Source organism: Piliocolobus tephrosceles, chromosome 8, assembly GCF_002776525.5.
Source record: "Piliocolobus tephrosceles isolate RC106 chromosome 8, ASM277652v3, whole genome shotgun sequence".
Taxonomy (NCBI): domain Eukaryota; kingdom Metazoa; phylum Chordata; class Mammalia; order Primates; family Cercopithecidae; genus Piliocolobus; species Piliocolobus tephrosceles.
The window spans coordinates 98,437,772-98,458,381 of record NC_045441.1 but is presented as its reverse complement, the minus strand read 5'-3'; the positions used below and the strand labels follow the sequence as shown (position 1 = coordinate 98,458,381).

At 45.3% G+C, this 20,610-nt stretch overlaps 1 protein-coding gene across 12 annotated transcripts in view; it reads left to right on the top strand.

Annotated features, from left to right (window-relative positions):
• The window catches only part of ATXN7L1 (ataxin 7 like 1), a 268,359-nt gene that overhangs the window by 6,805 nt on the left and 240,944 nt on the right, over nt 1-20,610 (top strand). Inside the window, exon 1 of one of the 12 annotated variants that reach the window (XM_023183055.2) lies at nt 17,599-20,437. The exons of 10 other annotated variants lie outside the window; for them this stretch is intronic. The gene's annotated coding sequence lies outside the window, so the exon portion shown is untranslated. Of the gene's footprint in view, nt 1-17,598; nt 20,438-20,610 lie in introns of those variants that run through there. One more of the 12 variants, XM_023183056.1, reaches the window with a different exon arrangement.

Here is a 20,610-nt window from a genome sequence, read left to right as displayed (position 1 = left end):
CCTGTTTGGGTCTCTTGGAAGCCTACACTTGTCACTTTGAAAACTTGCCTGTGTTTTAATGTTCCCACATGTTTCGATGTGATGTAGATAAACTGGTGGAAAGCTTCCAATTTGAAAATTGTGCTGGGGCCAGTAAGACATTGCTGTGACTATAAGAGTTTGCTGTTCTTCTGAGATGCTGGTGGAATTGGGCTGCAATATAGAAGGGTACAGAGAACATAGGAGCATGCTCAGCACAGGCTTAGGAGTCTTGCAGTTGTGGCTGGATGGGAGAAAATTGGAGAAAAAGATGGCAACTGACCTGGTTAAGAATGAAGTATTCTTAGAATCCAAGCCAGGGAAGTCAGCAGCAGGCCATGGAGATTTATGGGAAACTGCGAACAGCTTCCCTTTATCATTATACAGACAACTCTGTTATCTATGTTAATAGGAGATGGGAAGACACAAAGTCCACAGATTTCACAGATAAACCTTATTTTTACCATTAATTTGAACTTCATTCCCCCATTAAGCCTACCTTCCTCCCCTTTTGCTAACAAGCAGTAACATTTGTTCACTTTGGCATTTCATTATCATCTCTCTTCTATGGCCCAGCTTTTGGGATGGAAGCATGGGAGAGATGGAGCGGCTTAAAGGTGGTAGGGAGGAAAGATGAGAAGGAGGAGAAGGGAAGGGCTTGGAGAGCTATAAGCTCTACAGGTGCAGCCCACTGATGGAGCAGGGGCATGCCACAACCAACACAACACAGATGAGAAAGGACATCCTGATCATCTAGTTTGGGAAATACAACGCTTCTAAAATGAGTATTTCGTTGTACATACAATTATTTCCTTGTGCCTGGGTTCCCGTGTGGAGGAAATGTGGCTCTGGCTCCTTCCACAACAGGAAGCAAGGATGGACGCACTGAAACACTGTATATGATATTGCCTTCTTCTAAGTTGCCCTGTACCAGGGTATCATCCTATGTCATTCTATGAGAATAATGTTTTTACTGCTAGAAGATATAGACCATTACATATACATATTCATTTTAAAACTACTTATTGTTTTTTAATAACGTTCATGTTACAAAATTCAAAAGGCAGTCCGAGTGGAAAGTAAGTCTCTCTCCCACCCCAACCCCAGTTGCTTGTGTATTCTTCCAAAGATATTCTGTGTGCATTCCAGTAGATACGTATATAATTTTGTCTTCTTGTTCTCATGTGAATGATAGAAAGCTATAGTATTAGCTGATATCTTGCCATTTCCATTTATCTTAGAGAACTGTCCATATCAGTTCATGAGAAGTTGCCATGTTCTCTTTTGGTGCCTGCATAGTAGGGTAACAATTTAAGCCTCTGGGTGTCTTGCCAAGTTTTTAATACCCTCAACTGTTTCTCAGCCTCCCTCATGCGTTTGACCTGAAGGGAGCTCTCCTGATGTACTAGCACTGGGCTAGACACCAGGGACACAGCAGTGAAAAAGCCCAACCCCTGCCTGCCCTCAGGGTGCTTCCGGCCTACTGGCAAAAGTGCAGGTGGACCGTGATGAGTGCTCTGATAGGGAAACTCAGGTGCTGCTGGAGGGCATGATGGGGGCCTCACTGAGGCAGGGGCTCAGTGCAGGCCTCCCAGAGGAAATTTTATGTAAGCTAAAACCTGGAAGATACAGGAAGTTACCCATGTGTAGAGCTGGGCAGGACAGAGTTAGAGGAAACGACAGGGATAAAGGCCCAAATGCCAGAGAATATAGACTGTTCTGAAACTAAAAAGTCCTCTTGCCGGAGTAAAGATAGCAAAGCAGAGAGTAGTATAATGTTTCTCACCAGTGACACCACTGATGCTTCTTTTTGGGGGCACTGTCGTGTGCATGGCAGGATGTCCTGCGCCTCCGCTTGCTAGATGCCAGCAGTGCCTCCCTCCCCTCCCCCAGGTTTAGACAGCCAAAAATGTCTCGGTACATTGCCAAATGTCCCTGGGGGACAAATCACTCTGATAGAGAATCACTGACTGGTGAGGCTGGAGAGGTAAGAACACAATAAAAATAGACGAAGATACTCACAGAAATATTCTGCCAATATCTGTCCATGTGTTAGCCTTCAGCCCATGTACGTCAGCCTTGTTGATTATTCAGCAGATATACCTGGACTGTGACTATCCCCTGGCACTGGGCTACATTTGGGAGGATCTAAAGATAGAGAAGACTCGGTCCCCCAGGGAACCGTCCTCCCAAAGTTCCCAAGATGACTCTTCCAAACCTTGGAGTCCAGTCTGTAGTCACTGGTGACAATAGTGAGTTGCAGGTTCTAATTCTTTGTGGCCCAACCCTCCTTCACTGTAGGTGGAGGAGACCCAAAGCATCAATTCTGATAATGATGGCATTTATCATACAGTGGTCCCCGATGTCAAAAGCACCACATCGCATTGGTGAAGCATTAAGGATTTCAGTTTATATTTAAAGTCAGGCTGAGAATGCAACTGGCGTTCTCTGCAGCTTGATTACCCAGGGGATGTGTCTGAAATGGGGATGCACATGACGGAAAGCAAAGTGGCTGCTTTCACGATTTCCATGTTAAGCCCGGGAAGGTACAAAGGGTAGGGGAGGGCCTGATTCCTGAGGCCTTCTGACCTGTGTGCCAGGTGGTCTGCAGCATCAGTTAAGACTGTGAGGCCGTGTTGATACTTTCAGCTGGCGGTTCCCAGGGGCCTGCCATCTCTGCTGCAGAATTGATTTAGAAAAGTTAGGCAGATTTGTTTCTGTATGGTTTTCTGGGTTGGTTGCATTTATATCCTTCAGGCTAATGTTTTGTTTATGACATTTTGTTTCATTCATGACATACTTCAGAAGTAGACATAAGATGATAGTAGCCAATGCAGTGAGACCTTGTCCTGGTCAAATCCCTCTTCTCTAAGGACCCCACACCCTGAGGTGGCCCATTATTCACATCTGGAGACAGTGGCCACTGAGTGATTGCAATAATCAAACATAGCCATAATGGAGAGGGCGAGCTTTAGCCAGTGGGTTCTACTTTTTCAGAATATTGTAGAAACTGAACGGCAAGGACTGACTTCTGTGTGTGTCTCTCTCCTAAATCTCCCTGTCTGGTGTTCTGCTGATCGCGTGCTCCCAGCTAATGCCGTTTGGCTGACATTCTCTTACTCTCTTCTGTGCTAGAGCTCAGACTGCCAAATGGACCCGGATTTGGACCCTGAGGTGCTTGAACTAATGATGAAACCTCAGGAAATCCCTTCTTGCAAGTGGGCTGAGGCTACAGTGGAGCATCCTTAATATTCAGGGGCTAGACCTGGCTGCCCTAGTCGTCTATAAGTGAAGCTGGAATTCTGCTGTGGGGAAAGCATTGTTTTTATGGAGACGCTTTATCCTTGTACCTGCGGTTTCTCAACACAATTCCGCTTGCCAATTTTAAGGGATCAGGTGCTTACAGAAGAAATGGAAACCAAATAAATACTCTCTAGGGCAGGACAAAGTGGCACCAGGTCACCACAGTGGGGAAGATAAAAGTGAGTCGATGACGGGCTCTTTGAACACAGAAGCACTTACTGGTGTACCTGATTTGTGATGCTAATTGTAAATCTGTGAACATTAATGGTGTAAGGATACCCTTACCTGTAGGGGGAGTGGGAGTTATGTGACCTTACCTCAAGGCATTGACAGGCCACAGAGTCCTGGGGTGGGGTGGGGACACAGGACAGACACCCAGTCTGATGATACTAACCACAGGTGAGTTCAGCATTCCAGGGGTATGGAAGATGGTGGAGACATGGTCCCAGTTTGGTTATATCAGACCAAGGTGATGGTCCAGTTCTTAAAAAGTATATGAGCCACAAAAGGACAAATACTGTGTGATTCCATTTATAATGAGGTTCCTAGAGTGGTCAAATTCATAGAGACAGACAGTAGAATGGTGGACATTCAGGAGCTGGGGGAGGGGAAATGGAGAGTTCATGTTTCCGTGATACAGAGTTTCAGTTGGGGAAGATGCAGAAGTTCTGGAGATGGACTGTGGTGATGGTTATACAACATTGTGAATGTACTTAATGTCACAGAACTAACCATACACGTAAAAAATGGTGAAAATGGGTCAGGCGTGGTGGCTCATGCCTATAATCCCAGCACTTTGGGAGGCCGAGGTGGGGGGATCACGAGGTCAGGAGATCGAGACCATCCTGGCTAACACGGCGAAACCCCGTCTCTACTCAAAATACAAAAAATTAGCTGGGTGTGGTGGTGGGCGCCTGTAGTCCTAGCTGCTCAGGAGGCTGAGGCAGGAGAATTGCTTGAACCCGGGAGGCGGAGGTTGCAGTGAGCTGAGATCGTGCCACTGTACCCCAGCCTGGGCAACAGAGCAAGACTCCGTCTCAAAAAAAAAAAAGGAAAAGAAAAAGAAGGTTTAAATGGTAAATTTTATGTTATGTGTATTTTACCACACACAAAAAGGTTCACTGGCATTGCAGGCCTAGGAGTTTAGTGGAACATTATTTAAATCTTGACCATTTATTGCCTGGGTATTAAATTAAGCCTCAATTTCTACTTTTCTTTTCCAGAGTAGGAATAGTAGTACTTCTCAGAATTGTTGTGGAAATAAATGAGATGCTATCTGGTATAAAGTAGGTACTCAGTAATTACTAAGCCTTTGTTGTGATGATTGTTGTTTTTACCAGGCACTTGGGTCTTTGCCTTTGTCTTAGAGCTGCCACTTCCAGGGGAAAGACTGTGTTCTTACTGCTCCAGGGGTATGCCCAGGGCTCACCAGGCATCTTTTGTCAACTGGTGTGTCTCCATTTCTTTAAGGATGCCCAGAATAAAGACAAAGGGATTAGACTGGTGTCCCTGTACTGTTAGTCTCAAGAGTGAATCTGGGGCCGGGCAGGTGGCTCATGCCTGTAATCCCAGCATTTTGGGAGGCCGAGGTGGGCAGATCATGAGGTCAGGTGTTCAAGACCAGCCTGGCCAATATGGTGAAACCCCATCTCTACTAAAAAAATACAAAAATTAGCTAGGCATGGTGGCATGTGCTTGTAGTCCTAGCTGCTTGGGAGGCTGAGGCAGAAGAATTGCTTGAATCCAGGAGGCAGAAGTTGCAGTGAGCCGAGATTACACCACTGCACTCCAGCCTGGGGGGACAGAGTGACGCTCCGTCTCAAAAAAAAAAAAGTGAATCTGTTTCAGTGTTTTACAAAGTGTGTTCATTCTGGAGACCCTGCTGTGTTGTCCTGTAGGGTCCTTTCGCCCCCAGCCCCAGGCTGCAGTCATACTGAAATGAAACAACCGGGAGTGAAACACAGGAACCAGGAATGTGCTTTCTTTTTTTTTTTTAATTTATTTTTTTGAGACAGGGTCTCTCTCTGTCACCCAGGCTGGAGTACAGTGGCATGATCATACTCACTGCAGCGTCAATCTCCAGGGCTCAAGTGATCCTTCTGCCTCAGATTCCTAGGTAGTTGGGACTACAGGCGTGTGCTGCCATGCCTGCCTAATTTTTTTGACTTTTAGTAGAGATGAGGTCTTGCTATGTTCCCCAGGCTGGTCTCAAACTCCTGAGCCCAAGTGATCCTCCCTCCTCGGCCTCTCAAAGTTCTGGGATTACAGGCATGAGCCACCGCACCTGACCAGGAGCGTGCATTTTAAACAGGCTCCTCAGGTGGCTCTGATGTTTCCTGAACTTTCAGAACTACTGTTTATTGGTTGAGAGAAGTGGCTCTCAACCCTGCCTACCCTGAAAATTGCTTGGGAAACTTTTTAAAAGGAAATATGCCAGGACCACCCACAGAGATTCTGATTCTATAGATCCAGGTTCAGGGTTTCTAAGGGAACTGCTTATGTGTTTCCTTTTGGAGTTTTTTGTCTTTTTAAAATTTACTTTTCTGGTAGCTTTTGGGCTAAAGACAGCTGAACTTACGTGTTTTTTTGTTTGTTTTGTTTTGTTTTTAGGTAACAATCCTAAATGTCTTTTATTGGGCATTAACTAGGTGCCAGGCACAGGGCTAAATGTGCATGTTCACATTTAATCCTCATGACCACCCTGTGAGGCAAATCCTGTTATCAGCCCTATTTCAGAGATTGAGAAGCTGAGGCTTAGAGAGGTTAAGTAATTTACCCAAGGTGACATAGCTGGGAAATAGTAGAGCTGTCCTGAACCCCAAGGCAGCCTGATTCCAGAGGCTGTACTCTAAGCACTGTGTCCTGATGTCTGTCGTCCTAGGAGCAGGGTTAGGACTAAGGGGAAGCAAGCAGGCGCCCAGGACACCTGTTTAAGTAGGGGCGCACGTGGGCTTCTGCAGGTGCAGAGTGAGTGCTCCTTAAGTGTTGCACCTGGGCACCTGGCTTTACTCATTCTCTCACCATCCTTGCCCACATCAGCATGTTCTTTAAGCAAAATGGCGAGGCCGGACTACCTTTCATTCCCTCTTGCCTGTGTAAGCTAGTGACTTCCTGATAGGGCCCTGGGTCTCCCCGTCAGGGAAATGCTCTCTCATTCCAACGCCCCAGTTTTGTGGCCTCTGCGGTCAGAGTCCTGGCCTCAGGGAAATCACAGGAGCTAATGCAAACTGTGTTCCTTTTTGGGAGAAGGTGTTAGCAAAGATGGTTGCCAAGCAACTCCAGGGGCATCTATCTACAGTGATGATTTCTCTTTTTTCCTCCTTTTGAACATCTTCTAGGCCGCTGTTCAGTTTCCCTCATGGCGTTGGGATTGTTAGTAATTTCATGAAGCGTGCGCTCCCTAGGATGATGGAACGGAGATCTCTCTTCAATACTGCCACGTTTGAGGTGTCGTTTTGATGGTGACATGACTGCTAAGTGGGTGTGAAAGTCCTTTACCTTCTTCAGCCACAGAGATGCCCTGGTTGTCACTGGCTCTGAGAAGGCAGTGACAAAGAGGATCCTTTGGATTGGAGTGGCTGCGAAAGGCACAGAATGCATCTCCCACATGAGGACAGGAGGATGTGGCAACATTTACTTCCTGTGATGAATTTCACACATTCTCCATTAATTGGGGCATTTAAGCATTTTATAGTGATTGCCCTACTGGTCCCAGAGGAGCTGGTGTCACCCCCCTGTCTCTCTCTCGGTGGTTTCAGAGACCAGGAGTCCTTGACAATCCTTTCCTCCTCAGTGCTGTCTCCTCTCCTAATTAGTCACCTCCTCTATGTGGGGTTTCAGGTGACCTTCAATGGGCCCCAGACCCCATGGTCTACCAGCTGGTGGTTTGATTCTTCTGATAAGGACCAGGAGCTTGTGGGTTCAAGCACCTTTTACACTTAATGGGACAGAATCCCACCCAGACTGGCAAGAAGAGGGTGATCCACTGGAAAAGAGGAGCTGGTCACATTTTTGGGTGGGAGGGGGCAGTAGCTCTGTCGCCCAGGCTGGAGTGCAGTGGTGCAATCATAAGTCACTGCAGCCTTGACCTCCCAAGCTCAAGTGATCCTCCTACCTCAGCCTCCCTCCCAAGGAGCTGGAACATAGGTGCACACCACCCTTCCTGGCTAATTTTTTCTATTATATTTAGAGACGGGGTCGTCCTATGTTGCCTAGGCTGGTCTGGAATTCCTGGGCTCAAGCGATTCTCCCACTACAGCCTCCCACAATTCTGGGATTACAGGAGTCAGCCACCACGCCCACCAGAACTGGTCACATTTGCTTAAGGTTGACTTCATTTGGCCAACCCATGTACAACAGCCCTGTTAACTAAGTCCCCAGACTCCAGGCTTGCGTTCCCTTGAGTTACTCCCTCATCATTGTGCCCTTCCTCATCATCTTTTGCAGAAGCAGGGCAGAATCCAGAGAGAATTAGGGACTCAGATGAGTCCTGCCACTTTCAGTGGCTGAGACAAAAGACTTAATGGCAAAATATAAACCCTGTACACAAGCCAGGTTTAAGCAGAGTAGGGTCGTATTTGCTTTCCAAATGGAGTTACTGGGGATTTCTTTAAATAGTAGACAACCCTAGAGCTTTTTGAAAATCATATTTGCTTCACAGAAGTTTTCATGGCACCCGCTTTTGTGCCCTTTCTGCCAGCTCCTCCCTCGGAGCGTAAGGCTTTGCCCTCGGTTTGCTCTGCATTTGCTCCCGACTCTGGCTCCTGTTCACACCCCAGGTGGTCCCTGAGTGTGGCGATTCTGACATGCCTGCAGCTTTCCTGACCTCTCCTCCACAGAGTGCTCATGCCACCCCGGGTGCCGTGCCAGACAGCCCCTCACGGCTGTCATTGTGCATCTCAGACTCCCCTAGACCCAAGTGCAAGCCGAGCCTGTGCATCTTCCCCATCACTATCTTTAGAAAGACCCCCTCCTCTGCTCCTCCCTCCCTCCCATCTTAGCGATTCCCTACACCTCTCCATCTCTCTCCACTCCCCCACCCCCACCCCAGCTAGCCTGCCTCATAGCCTACCTAGATTTTTATAATAGCTGTTTAATTGGTCTTCCTGTCTGTATCTTCCCCGCACACCACTTCAAAAATTAATCTTCTGAAAATTCACATGTGTCAGTTTGCTCCTCAAGTGAAAACCTCTCAGCACTTCCTCATCGACCACAGTTAATGCAGCATTCAAAGTCCTCAGTCCCTTCGTATCCGGACAGGTGGCCTGCCCTTTGCAGCAGCACTTTGGACAAGTGGAGTCCTTTCCCTGTCCCCCTCTCTGCCTCTGCCTGCCATCTGCATGTAGTGTCTTCCCCTTCTCCCCCTCCCCTTGCCCCTCACCCCCCTTCCCCAGGGCCCGCCATACTTTCTAAGGAAGCCTCCCCGCCGCTCAGGCCACCGCACCTGGAACTTCTCTGCACCTTGTGCATACTACCCATGCCCAGTATACATGCCCCCAAACCTCGCACCTTGCACTGCTGCACACTCTTCCCATGGTCCATATGTGTCTTGTCATCATAGCTGCATTCGAATCTTCTGGAGGCAGGGTGGAGGAAGAGCGATCATATTGTCCCCTTTTGTTTCCTAAGTTATCTTTCGACCAGCAGAGTGTTATAGTTCGACTAAGCATCTTGTTTTTGAAATACCTGTATTGTCTTTTTCTTTCTTTTTTTGAGAAGACTGTGGTAAAATACTATACCATCTTAACCATTTTTAAGTGTAAAGTTCAGTAGTGTCAAGGACATTCACATGGTCATGTAGCCAATCTTCATAACTCTTTCCATCTTACAAAACTGAAATGTCATACCCATGAAACAGTTCCCATTTGTATTTTCATTTTAAGAAAATCAGTCTGGAGATGGCCTATGAGGTTTTTTGATTCACCATCTGATATTTTGAAGTTGTCAAGATTCTAAGAACTGGCAGGACTCCTGAAGTTTCTGTTCAAGTGGATCGCTGGAGCTACAATGCAAAACACAGCTCACCTTAGGGCATTAGCTCCAGCATCCTAGGTCAGCAGAGAAAATTCCATGAAAAAATGCTACCGCTGGGGTGCTGAGTCCCAGACATCTTTGAGCACCTAAAGTTTTTCATTTAATGTTTGCTAGTAACCCCCACCCTGCACCATTCTTTTTTTTGCCCTTGCAGTTCAGTGTTAAAATTTTTCACATGTATAAAAAGCTTGAAATAATGGTACCGTGATCACCTATAGAATTAAACATTAGTTCACATTTTGTCTTGTTTTCATATATATATATATATATATAGAGAGAGAGAGAGAGAGAGATCTGTATATATGTCTTATAATGAAATATACAGGCCAGGTACCGTGGCTCACGCCTGTAATTCCAGCACTTTGGGAGGCAGAGGTGGGTGAATTACCCGAGATCAGGAGTTCGAGACCAGCCTAGCCAACATGCTGAAACCCCATCTCTACTAAAAATACAAAAATTAGCCAGGCACGGTCGCACACACCTGTAATCCCAGCTACTTGGGATGCTGAGGTGGGAGAATTGCTTGAGCCCAGGAGGCAGAGGTTGCAGTGAGCTGAGATCATGCCACTGCACTCCAGCTTGGCCAACAGAGCAAGCCTCTGTCTCAAAAAGAAAGAAAAAGAAATATACAGTCATGCATTCCTTAATGATGGGGCTATGTTCCGAGAGATGTGTCATTTCCTAGGTGTGCAATAGGCTATGCCATCTAGGTTTGTGTAAGTTCACTCTATGATATTCCTATTGGTATAACCTATTGCTTCTAGGCTACAAACCTGTACAGCATGTTGCTGTACTGAATACTGTAGGTAATTGTTGTAACACAATGGCAAGCATTTGTGTCTCTCAACAGATTGAAAGATAGAAAAGATACAGTAAAAATATGGTATTGTATACTCTTATGGGACCGCTGAGTATGTGGCCTGTTGTTGACCAAAGTGTCATTATGTGACTGTATGTGTATATGTATATGCATGTGTGTGTGTAGCATTTATTTTCTGTAGCATTTGAAATAAGTTGCAGACATCATGACACTTCATCTTTAAATATTTATCATTTTTCCACATCTTGATTGTGCTACCTTGAGCTGTTCACTTAAATTCTCAGAGCCTTATTATACATAAATATGTATATATGTTTTTGCTGAAATATTTGGTAAGTCACAGACAGCATGACATCTCTAAATACTTTAGCATGCATCTCCTAAAACTAGAGGCATTCTCTGACCTAATCATAATATCAGTATCACACTTAGAAACTAATGGTAATTCCATACTCATATCTCATACCCAGTTCTCATTCAAAATTCACCTGTCACGCCCCCACCCCCAAAAGCTTATGGCTGCATTTTTCACACTAGATCCTGTTATAGTTCATGTATTGCATTTGGCTGTTATATCTCTTCAGTAGTTTTTAATCTAGAACAGTGTCCGTCCCCCATATGTGTGTGTGAATATATGTATACATACATATTTCTATATATATGTATACATATTTTTATATATAAATATATAAAACATTGCCATTTAAAATGCTTCATGTTCTGGTCTGTCTTGTCACTTCCTTGTGGTGTCTTACCTTGTTTTTGCTATTCCCTGTTTTTCCCCTGTTCTGGAAGTTTGAGCTTAAGTATCATTTGATTCAGACTCAACATTTTGGCGTGAATGTGTCCCAGGTGATTCTGAGTGCTTCATTAAGCATCTCATCCAGGGGTTACAAGATGTCAGGGTGTCCTATTATTAGATATGGATCATTTCATAAGGTGGTGACCACTTCTGCCCATTGCAAACGTTGTATTCTCCTTCTGCAATTAGCATGTCATTCTATGGGTAATGCTTTGGCACCCAGTGAATATCCTGTTCCCCAACAGGAAATTTTGTGAAATCCTCTGGGCATCCATTGATGACCCTTGCCTGGATCAGTTATTTCTTTGGGGATTGTAGGATGGTCATTTTCAAATTCTGTCATTCTGACCTGCTTTTATTGGTTGACATTCTTCAATACAGGAGACATCTTTCCCATCAACAGGGGATGAACTATTAAATTCCTCCTAAAAGGGCAGAGTTAAGTTTTTCTCTTTAATTATCAGTGTTCATAGTAAGTAGTTGAACACTGATGATTCTTTTATTTTATTTCATTTTCATTTTTTGAGAGATAGAGTCTCATTCTGTTGCCCAGGCTGAAGTGCAGTGGCATGATCATAGCTCACTGTAGCCTCGACCTTCTTGATTCAAGTGACGCTCCCACCTCAGCCTTCCAAGTAACTGGGACTACAGGCACATACAACCACACCACACTAATTTTTTATTTTTTGTAGAGACAGGGTCTTGCTATGTTGCCCAGGCTGGTCTCCAACTCCTGGGCCTAAGCGATCCTCCTGCCTCAGCCTCCCAAAGTGCTGGGATTATAGGCATGAACACTGCACCAGCCTATGATTCTTTTCTTTTTTTTTTCCAAGTCGCCTAATCTTGGAGGTGAAGGTGATGGCCTATGATTATTAAGCTAAGGAGGGACAAGGTTGAGGACTGGGTGCACTAGAATTTCAAAAAGATGCTTGTATAGTATGAAAACCACACTCAATGGGATGTCTTAGAGAGAAAGTGAGTTTTGTAGTGCAAACCTCAGGAAGTAAAGTGTGATCCAATCTTGGTAGAGCATGAGTTTAAAAACATTGAGAACTATTATCCCACACAGTCAAGTGACCCTCTACTTTAACCTTGGGAAGGAAGAAGATAATTATACTTAAAATAATAATTCTCCCACCTTTCAGAGGGAGCACAGTATTTAGCCTGGATCTGGTGAACCACTGAAGTTAAATTGGAAATCATGATGAGTGATGCTCTGCAAGTCAGAAGCCAGAGCTGTGCTTCCTGCATTGCTGACTGTGTAGAAAGTGACCAGCTGTCTAGGAGGTGCAAGGCCCTGGGCTGGGCTCTGTGTGGAATGTGAAGGTGGAACAATGGCCCTGCCCTCTAGGAACTCACTTGCAGCACCTGGGAACTCTGATGCTGCTTAGAAAATGAAATGTGATTCAAATGCCTTGGAGCCCAGGGAAGGAAGATATCTCAGTCTATGGTCAGCCAGACCTTTAACCTGGGTCTCAGACCTTTGACTTAAAGGTAGAGGCTGTTTGGTTTGTGGTTTTACATGGGCCACAGTAAAGGGTATTTAGTAGGAGTCAAGTTAATGTTTGAAAAATGAATGAAAGAATGAATGAATGGATGCCTCATGCAGAGGCAACACAGCAGCTAGGATTTGGAAATTCAGGGCATTGTACAGGGAAGGAAGAGCTTAATGGCTTTGATGGCTATGAGTTCCACAAGAAGTTGCTTTTAGAAAAAGAAGTTATGGTGAAACTCCATTAATACAAAAGAGAAACAGTTCATAATTTATTCCAGTTGTAGACACACTCAGTGCCCAACTCCATGCAATCTTTTTTGAAGTAGAGTTTTCAGAAAACAACCTTCTTTTTTCTTTGGTAATGTTAGTGTTTGTTTTGCTTTCTGCATTCAGGGTGGTGGAGGGAGAGTTATTTTCTCTCTGTCTCTCTCTCTCTCTCTCTCTCTGTCTGTCTCTCTCACACACACACACACTTTTTGGGTGCTGCCGACAAATTAATTTGTAAGTTCTTTTCTATTAGAATCCGTGTTGTGCTAGTAAATGTTTAACAATCTGCTATCTAAAAATTAGTGCATATGGATATATATGTTTATTATACATTTTACTGATTTAAAAAAGCTGTTTGGCATATACTTTATAAAGAATAAAATATTTAAATTCTTTTTTCTTTTTCTTTTTTTTTTTTGAGACTGAGTCTCGCCCTTGTTGCCCAGGCTGGAGTGCAATGGCAGTATCTCAGCTCACTGCAGTCTCTACCTCCCGAGTTCCAGCGATTCTCCTGCCTCGGCCTCCCGAGTATCTGGGATTACAGGCTCCTGCCACCATGCCCAGCTAATTTTTGTATTTTTAGTAGAAACAGGGTTTCACCATGTTGGCCAGGCTGGTCTTGAACTCCTAACCTCAGGTGATTGACCCGCCTCTGTCTCCCAAAGTGCTAGGATTACAGGCATGAGCCACTACGCCCAGCCTACATTCATTATTGTAAATTTCATATAGTCTACAGATTCTCACCAAATGCTTTGGTTGACTTCTGCCAAATTCTTATATCCCCTGACCTTCCTAAGGTTTAATTGACAAACAAATGTAAACCCCACATAAGTGTTGGTTGATATTTTCATTTAAGTCAGTGAGTAAGTTGAAAGGGAAAGAACAAAGATATATGTTAAAACTTCACTTGATTGTTAGCGATGTGACTTCCTTGCTGAACTAAATAATGGTTTTCAAGTACTAAAAGAATATGTCCTCATTGTTTTGTAGTATTCACAATAAAGCTATAGACTTGATACACAGCTGTCCCTTGATATCCAAGGGGGATTGGTTCCAAGACCCCAAATCCTTAGATTCTTATGCCTTATATGAAATGGTGTAGTATTTACATGTAACCTATACAGTCCTCTCATAGACTTTAAATAATCTCTAGATTACTTATAATACCTAATACAATGTAAATGCTATGTAAATAGTTGTTATTCTGAATTGTTTAGGGGATAATGACAAGAGAAAAAGGTCTGTACATGTTCAGTATAGACTCAGGCATCTTTTCTTTTTCTTCCACATATTTTTGATCTGCAATTAAGTTGAAACTGCAGATGTGGAATTCACAGATTCAGAGGGTTGACTATTCTTTTAATTTAACTTACATCATTAAAATTTTCTCCATCACTTTCTTAAATTTTGATAATCAAAAAAATAATAAATCATGCCCTGATTTGTAGTATGTGATGATTTCCATGGTATAAACTCTCCTCCCACTGCATTTCAAGCTGTCAATGTGATATCACAGAACTCAGAGTTGGGAAGAGATGTGCATCAGCACACTGTTATGCAGGATATCCACCATACAGATACATTAGATGTAAATGACTTTAAGAGCAGGATTAGCAACCTGTGGCCCATGGGTTGCCTGTTTTTAATAAAGTTTTATTGGAACACAGCCACACTCATTTTTTTACGTATTGTCTAGCTTTTGCACTACAATGGCTGCATGGAGTAGCTGAGACAAAGCCTAAAATTTTTACTACCCGCAGTGGCTCATGCCTGTGATCCCAGCACTTTGGGAGGCCAAGGCGGGTGGATCACGAGGCCAAGAGATCAAGACCATCCTGGCCAAAATGGTGAAACCCCATCTGTACTAAAAATACAAAAATTAGCTGGGCATGGTGGCATGCACCTGTAGTTCCAGCTACTGGGGAGGCTAAGGCAGGAGAATCACCTGAATCCAGGAGGCAGAGGTTGCAGTGAGCCAAGATCACGCCACTGCACTCCAGCCTGGTGACAGTGTGAGACTCCTTCTCAAAAAAAAGGAAAGAGAAAGTTGCCAACCCATACTCAAAGCGTAGATAATAAGTGAAATGTAGCTAGATAAATTGGAAGTGATGAGTTTTATATTCCATTGTAAGCTTATGTCATATAACTTTTAATAATTTAATAATTGGCTCACCACATTCCTGAAAATTTAACGATCAGCTCTTGTGGGCCTTTACAAGCTGGCCCCAGCTTACCACTGCAAAGCTTTGAGGGCTTTAGCTTTTAGTGCCAAAAATGAAGCTGTCACTATTAAGCCGCAGCAGCTGACAATACCAGATTGGAGGGGGAGTCTCACTAAGAAGGATTTGAACTACTTGAAATTATGGTCTAATTGTCCATAGAAATCAAAAGAAAGCAATTTTGAGGTTAGTTTTCATATGATGGGGTTTTTGTGTTTGGGGATTTTTTTTTCCTCTCTAGGGGTCTGGGGTTTGTTTTGGTTTTTCAAACGCTTTTTTTTTTTTTTTTTTTTTTTTTTCCCAGAGCTAATTTTCAAACCCAATACAGCATGCTTTTCTTACCAAATTTTGTGAGCGTCTGTCTGGAGCCTTTCAGCCCCTGACAGACGCCCAGCAGCTTCCAGAACTCCCGCAGATGTTGTGTGTCCCAAGAAAGGCCAACTTCCTGTTGCTGGCCGCTAGCGGGAGGAGAGGTGGTCCCACCAGTTGCATTTTGCAGGGGTTTTCCTTGCCGCCATTTCCTGCCGGTTGCCTTTGAATGGATTACAGATGGTCAGAAAAAGACTTCTTGGCACAGTGAGAGGACCAGTCTCCAGTGCTTTGTGGGAAAGGATTTATAGCAGGATGGCAGTTTACGCCTACCAAGAATGGGCCTGGCTGCCGAGGCCTTGTAGGGAAAACTGAATGCCTGCGGAGATGGGCTCTGGGGGTGGAGGGAACAGCCAGGATGAAGGGGATGTTTAAATGGATGTGGCACCTTTCAGCCAGTCGGTGCTGAGACGCCGCGTGTCCAAAGATGTTAGGCCCCTGTGGAGGTGTCGGCCCCCGGGAAATGAGGTGCTGCTCTTGGCGCATCAAGCGCTTGTGGGAAATATTATGAATCCTCATCTTTTCAGAGAGAGGTACAGCCAGGTGCTGTTGTTCCCTACCACCCTCCCTTTTTGTTAAAGCCGCAATATAGAGCACATTTAATTTGTTTTTGTTTTTGTTTTTTTTTTTTTTTGAGACAGTCTCGCTCTGTTGCCCATCTCGGCTCACTGCAATCTTCGCCTCCCGGGTTCAAGCGATTCTCCTGCCTCAGCCTCCCGCATAACTGGGATTACAGGCGCCCGCCACCACGCCCAGCTGATTTTTGTAGGGGTTTTTTTTGTTTGTTTATTTGTTTTTTGGTTTTTTGTTTGTTTTTTGAGACCGAGTCTCGCTCTGTCGCCCAGGCTGGAGTGTAATGGCACGATCTCCGCTCACTGCAACCTCCGCTTCCCTGGTTCAAGTGATTCTCCTGCCTCAGCCTCCCGAGTAGCTGGGACTACAGGCACCCGACACCACGCCTGGCTAATTTTTGTATTTTTGGTAGAGACAGGGTTTCACCACATTGGCCAGGCTGGTCTTAAACTCCTGACCTCAGGTGATCTGCCCACCTTGGCCTCCCACTCACAGATGGAAACAGGTGTACGTTTGACGCACTCACAGATGGAAAGGCGTGAGCCACCACAGCCAGCCTAATTTTTGTATTTTTAGTAGAGATGGGGTTTCACTATGTTGCCCAGGCTGGTCTCCAGCTCCTGACCTCAGTGTGGTGATCTGCACACCTCAGCCTCCCAGAGTGCTGGGATTATAGGCATGAGTCACTGCACGTAGCCTACATTTAATTTTTAAACTTTTAAAAATATGTGTAACTTAAAAGTTTACTACTTTAGCCAGTTTAGAGTGTATAATTCAGCGTTACTAAGGGCATTCAGTGTTGTGTGACGATTGCCACTATGCATTTCCAGAACTTTTCTATCATCCCAAACAGAAACTCTAAACCCATTAAACAATAATTCCCCGTTCCTGCCTCCCCTCAGCCTTGGTACCTGTTTTACTTTCTCTATTCTTTCTGTTTCTGTGAAGTCACCTATTCTAGTCATCTATTCCCCTCATATAAGGGGAATCATGCAGTGTATGTCCTTTTGTGACTGGTTTATTTCACTGAGCATAATGTTTCCAAGGTTAATCCATGTTGTAGCATATACCAGAATTTCCTTCCTTTTAAAAGTTAAATAATATCTCATCGTAGGTATACTTGACATTTTGTTGACCCACTCATTTGGGCATTGTGAATAATGCTGCTGTGAATGCAGGTATACCTGTTTCCATCTGTGAGTGGGTCAAACAGAGACCTGGAGAGAACTGATTTGACTGGGATGACGCTTCAGTCCTTCCAAGATAAGCCAGCCGAGGCGCACCTCTCCATCAGAGCTGACAGAAATGTGTGTGCAGAAGGGCCTTGTGCAGGATTGCCGGCCGAGGGGTCAGATCAAGCTGGCATTCTGCTTGCCAAACTGTGCACCCCCCGGGCTGCAACTGACCAGACAGGGTGCCTTTTTCTAACTTGCACAAAGGTGCTTGCTTCATGGTCTGGAGGAGTCCTGCTAGGGCTGAAAATCTGAGAGGCCAGGATCACACAAGGCAACTGATGCTTTTGCTTTCCAAGGAGGAGGCAGCAAATTGCTGGGCAGAGGTCGTATAGGGAGGGTTAGGAAGGCTGAACTAACTGGGTCAAGATTCCTGGAATTGGGTCTCCCTCTGTCAGAAAACAGGACAACCTTGTGCAATTACAGAGCAAGTCCTGGTGATCTGCATCTGTAAGATGAGGGGAGGACTGTAAGGTCCCTGCCAGTATTATGGGGCTGCCTGTCGATAAAGAGCTGGCAAAATTCACGGGGGACTAGAGAGAGGCAGGGGCAAGCCTTTGGGAACAGGGTATGGATGACATAGTACAGGAAGGTGATGGAACTTCACAGAGGGAGGATAGTACAGAGAACCTAGAAAGGAGAGCCAGGGAAGCGCCTGATCAGAAATGTAATAAAGTAAACAGCTACATTCTTTTTGACCAAAGATGGTGGTGGAAGGAGGAGGAGAGAGAAGTAATGGCATTGATCCTTCATAAAATTATTCAGCACTTACTGTGTACAGACACAGAATAGAGGGTGCAAGAGGGAAACAGAATTGTGATTCTTGTGCCCTGTGAAGCTCTCCTATTGCGTGAAGAATTGCAGAGGCGTGAGGGTGTGTTTTGTGTGTGCACGTTTCTCCTGGGGACAGTTCTGTGGTTTTTCCTTTTCCTTTCCTGTGGACTTCTTCGCCCTTTCAGCAACAACAACAAAATGTTTAAAGAAATTTACAGCTTGTGAGGGAGACACACCTGTGCCCAGAAATAACAAGGGGGCGAGCCACATGGGAGGGGGATGGAAACACTCGAGGAATGAGCTTGCTGCTTTAAAAGTTGCATTTTGGTGTTAGGGTTTGTGATACATGCAAATCGCCTGAGGAAGAGTCCTCCCTTTGGGGTGGAGAGCTGGGGAGAGCCACTTGCAAATCTAGCCCTATTGACATGATTGGTGTTTAGATTTTTACTGGGAGACAGACAGACTGACAGAGATACAGAGAAAGACTGGTAATATGTATGCCAGCTGGAGAAGCCACCTTCCAGTGCCACCTCTGCATATAGTTGATCATCGAGGAACTCGATGGTGCAGAGGGAAAAGCACAGCTTTGCAGTCGGACCTTAGCTAATTTCTTGGCTCTGCTGCCTGCTTGCTATGTGACTTTAGGCTAGCTACCTTGCCTCTCTGTTCCTCTGCTTGCTCATTTGGACAACAGGAACAGACCTAAGAAGATTAGGGATAAGTCACCAGCTGCCATGCTGTAGGTGGTAGGAAAAATGGTAGCTGGTATTATTGCCTGGAGGAGATGGCAAGTCTGAGAAATCCAGTGGTTTCCCTGGGTTAATTTCAGGGTTGTAAATCAGTTGTGGGATACACATAAAAAAAGAGCCCGAATTTGAGAGCAAGGGGAGGGAGGTGTTGTGGGAAGTTGAGTTTGGAAGTGTCTAGGTGAAGAGGTAGGTTATAAGGAAGTGGGGCAGCAGGAAGGAATAAGAACCGAAGTGACGTATCCTGGGGGCAGAGATGGCTTTCTGCCCCTTTTGATATTGACTTTCATTCTCTCTGAGCTCTGTCTTTATCTTGTCCTCCAGCTCGGCCTACACACCAGGGTCCCCACTGAGGGCATTTGCAGAGTCTGGGGAGACGGGAGGCCAGGAGCTCCTGAGAGGGACTCTCTTGCAGACAAGTGAGGATGACTTGCCAAACAGGCAGGCCATATGGGGTGTGGGTACCCCTTCTGTGCAGAGGGAGACACCACAGTGTCTGGCAGCAGAAGCGCATGCTTGCTCTGTGCTCGTTCTTCAGGAGGCACAGGGATCAGTGCTAGGCCTCTTAAGTCAGAGAGATCTGGGTTCAGCACAGAGGAAAGTCCCATAACCTCTCACAGCCTCATTTTTCCCATCTGTATAATGGGATGATCACAGGTAGCTCATAGGGTTGTTGGCAAAGTTGAAGGAAGTAAACACACAGCATTTAGCTCAATGCATGGCCCATGGGAAATACGCAGTGAACGTTTCCTTTGGTTGCCATTGAGTAGCCCCCGGAACAGAGGACTACGGGGTGTCCCTCAGGATGAGCTTCCTCATGGTGCTCTCCTGTGGGAACAGTGTGCTGGTGAAGGCTGTATTCCCGATGCCATGGGGCATGACAGGCATGAGAAAATGCCGTCTAGAAATGGTCCTTAAACCAGGGCTCTAGGCAGGGAGCCAGGAGTGTGCAAACCTGGCACATCTTTCAGAACGTCAGTTCAACTCTAATTCACAGGAAAGTATTTTTTTATCATTATATTTCATCAACTCTAAGGTGCTGTTTATCAGAAAATACGTTGTTATTTTATGTAACAATGAGAAAAAGCACTGCCAATTAAACTACAGCCCCTGTGGATTCTAAGATATTCTGATTTTAAAGATGTTACACTGGAAGTGGGGGTGAGTGCAGCTTAGAATTAATAAAATACAGTAGGGCAAAAATAGAGTATCAGGAAAAATTTGCATTAATTTTTAAGATAAAGCATGAAATTTGGAGAATCACAGAAAGCTCTCGTGGTCGTCACAGAAGGTGCAGGTGTGTATGAACTTGCCAGCCCATTAGGGCAACTCTGTTTAAAGAGCTGAGAGCAGCTGGGGCTTGATCTGCCTCTAAGTTCCGATGGGAAGCAGGAGGGAAGGAAGTGGCCCAGACTTCAGAGCACCCATTGTCATTCAGGGGCCTGAACATCCTCAGGGAGCCCCAGTGACCTCAAGGCCCCTGGTGAATCATTTGTGTTCACTTCACTTAGAAGGAAAATCTACATACAGCACTTTCAGGAGGAGAAGAGGTGTCATGAAACCAAGCAAAAATGGCTACACCTCCAAGAGGGTGGGAAACCACAGGACGGCACCACCCTGTACAAGAGGCAGCTTCCTGTGACTTGTCTTTCGGTACAGCCTGCAGACCCGTGAGCAGCACATCTTCCTGCGGGGGCCCAGCCTGGTGTTTTGATGTTTGGGTGGAGATTCAGGGAGAAAACCAGGCTTGACCCTCTTGCCCTTAAGAATTCCTGGCACATCGCAGGTCTGTCAGAAGGGATCTGGTCACACTAACTTCTTGCCAGAGCCCTCCCCACCTGCATATGACTATGTAGGAATGGCCTCTGGGCAGTTGTGGTGTTGTCAAGGAGTGGTGCCCTGGCGTGCTGACCAGCCTTCTGCCACCTCCTTGGCAGGGAAGTGAAATCACACCTCCAA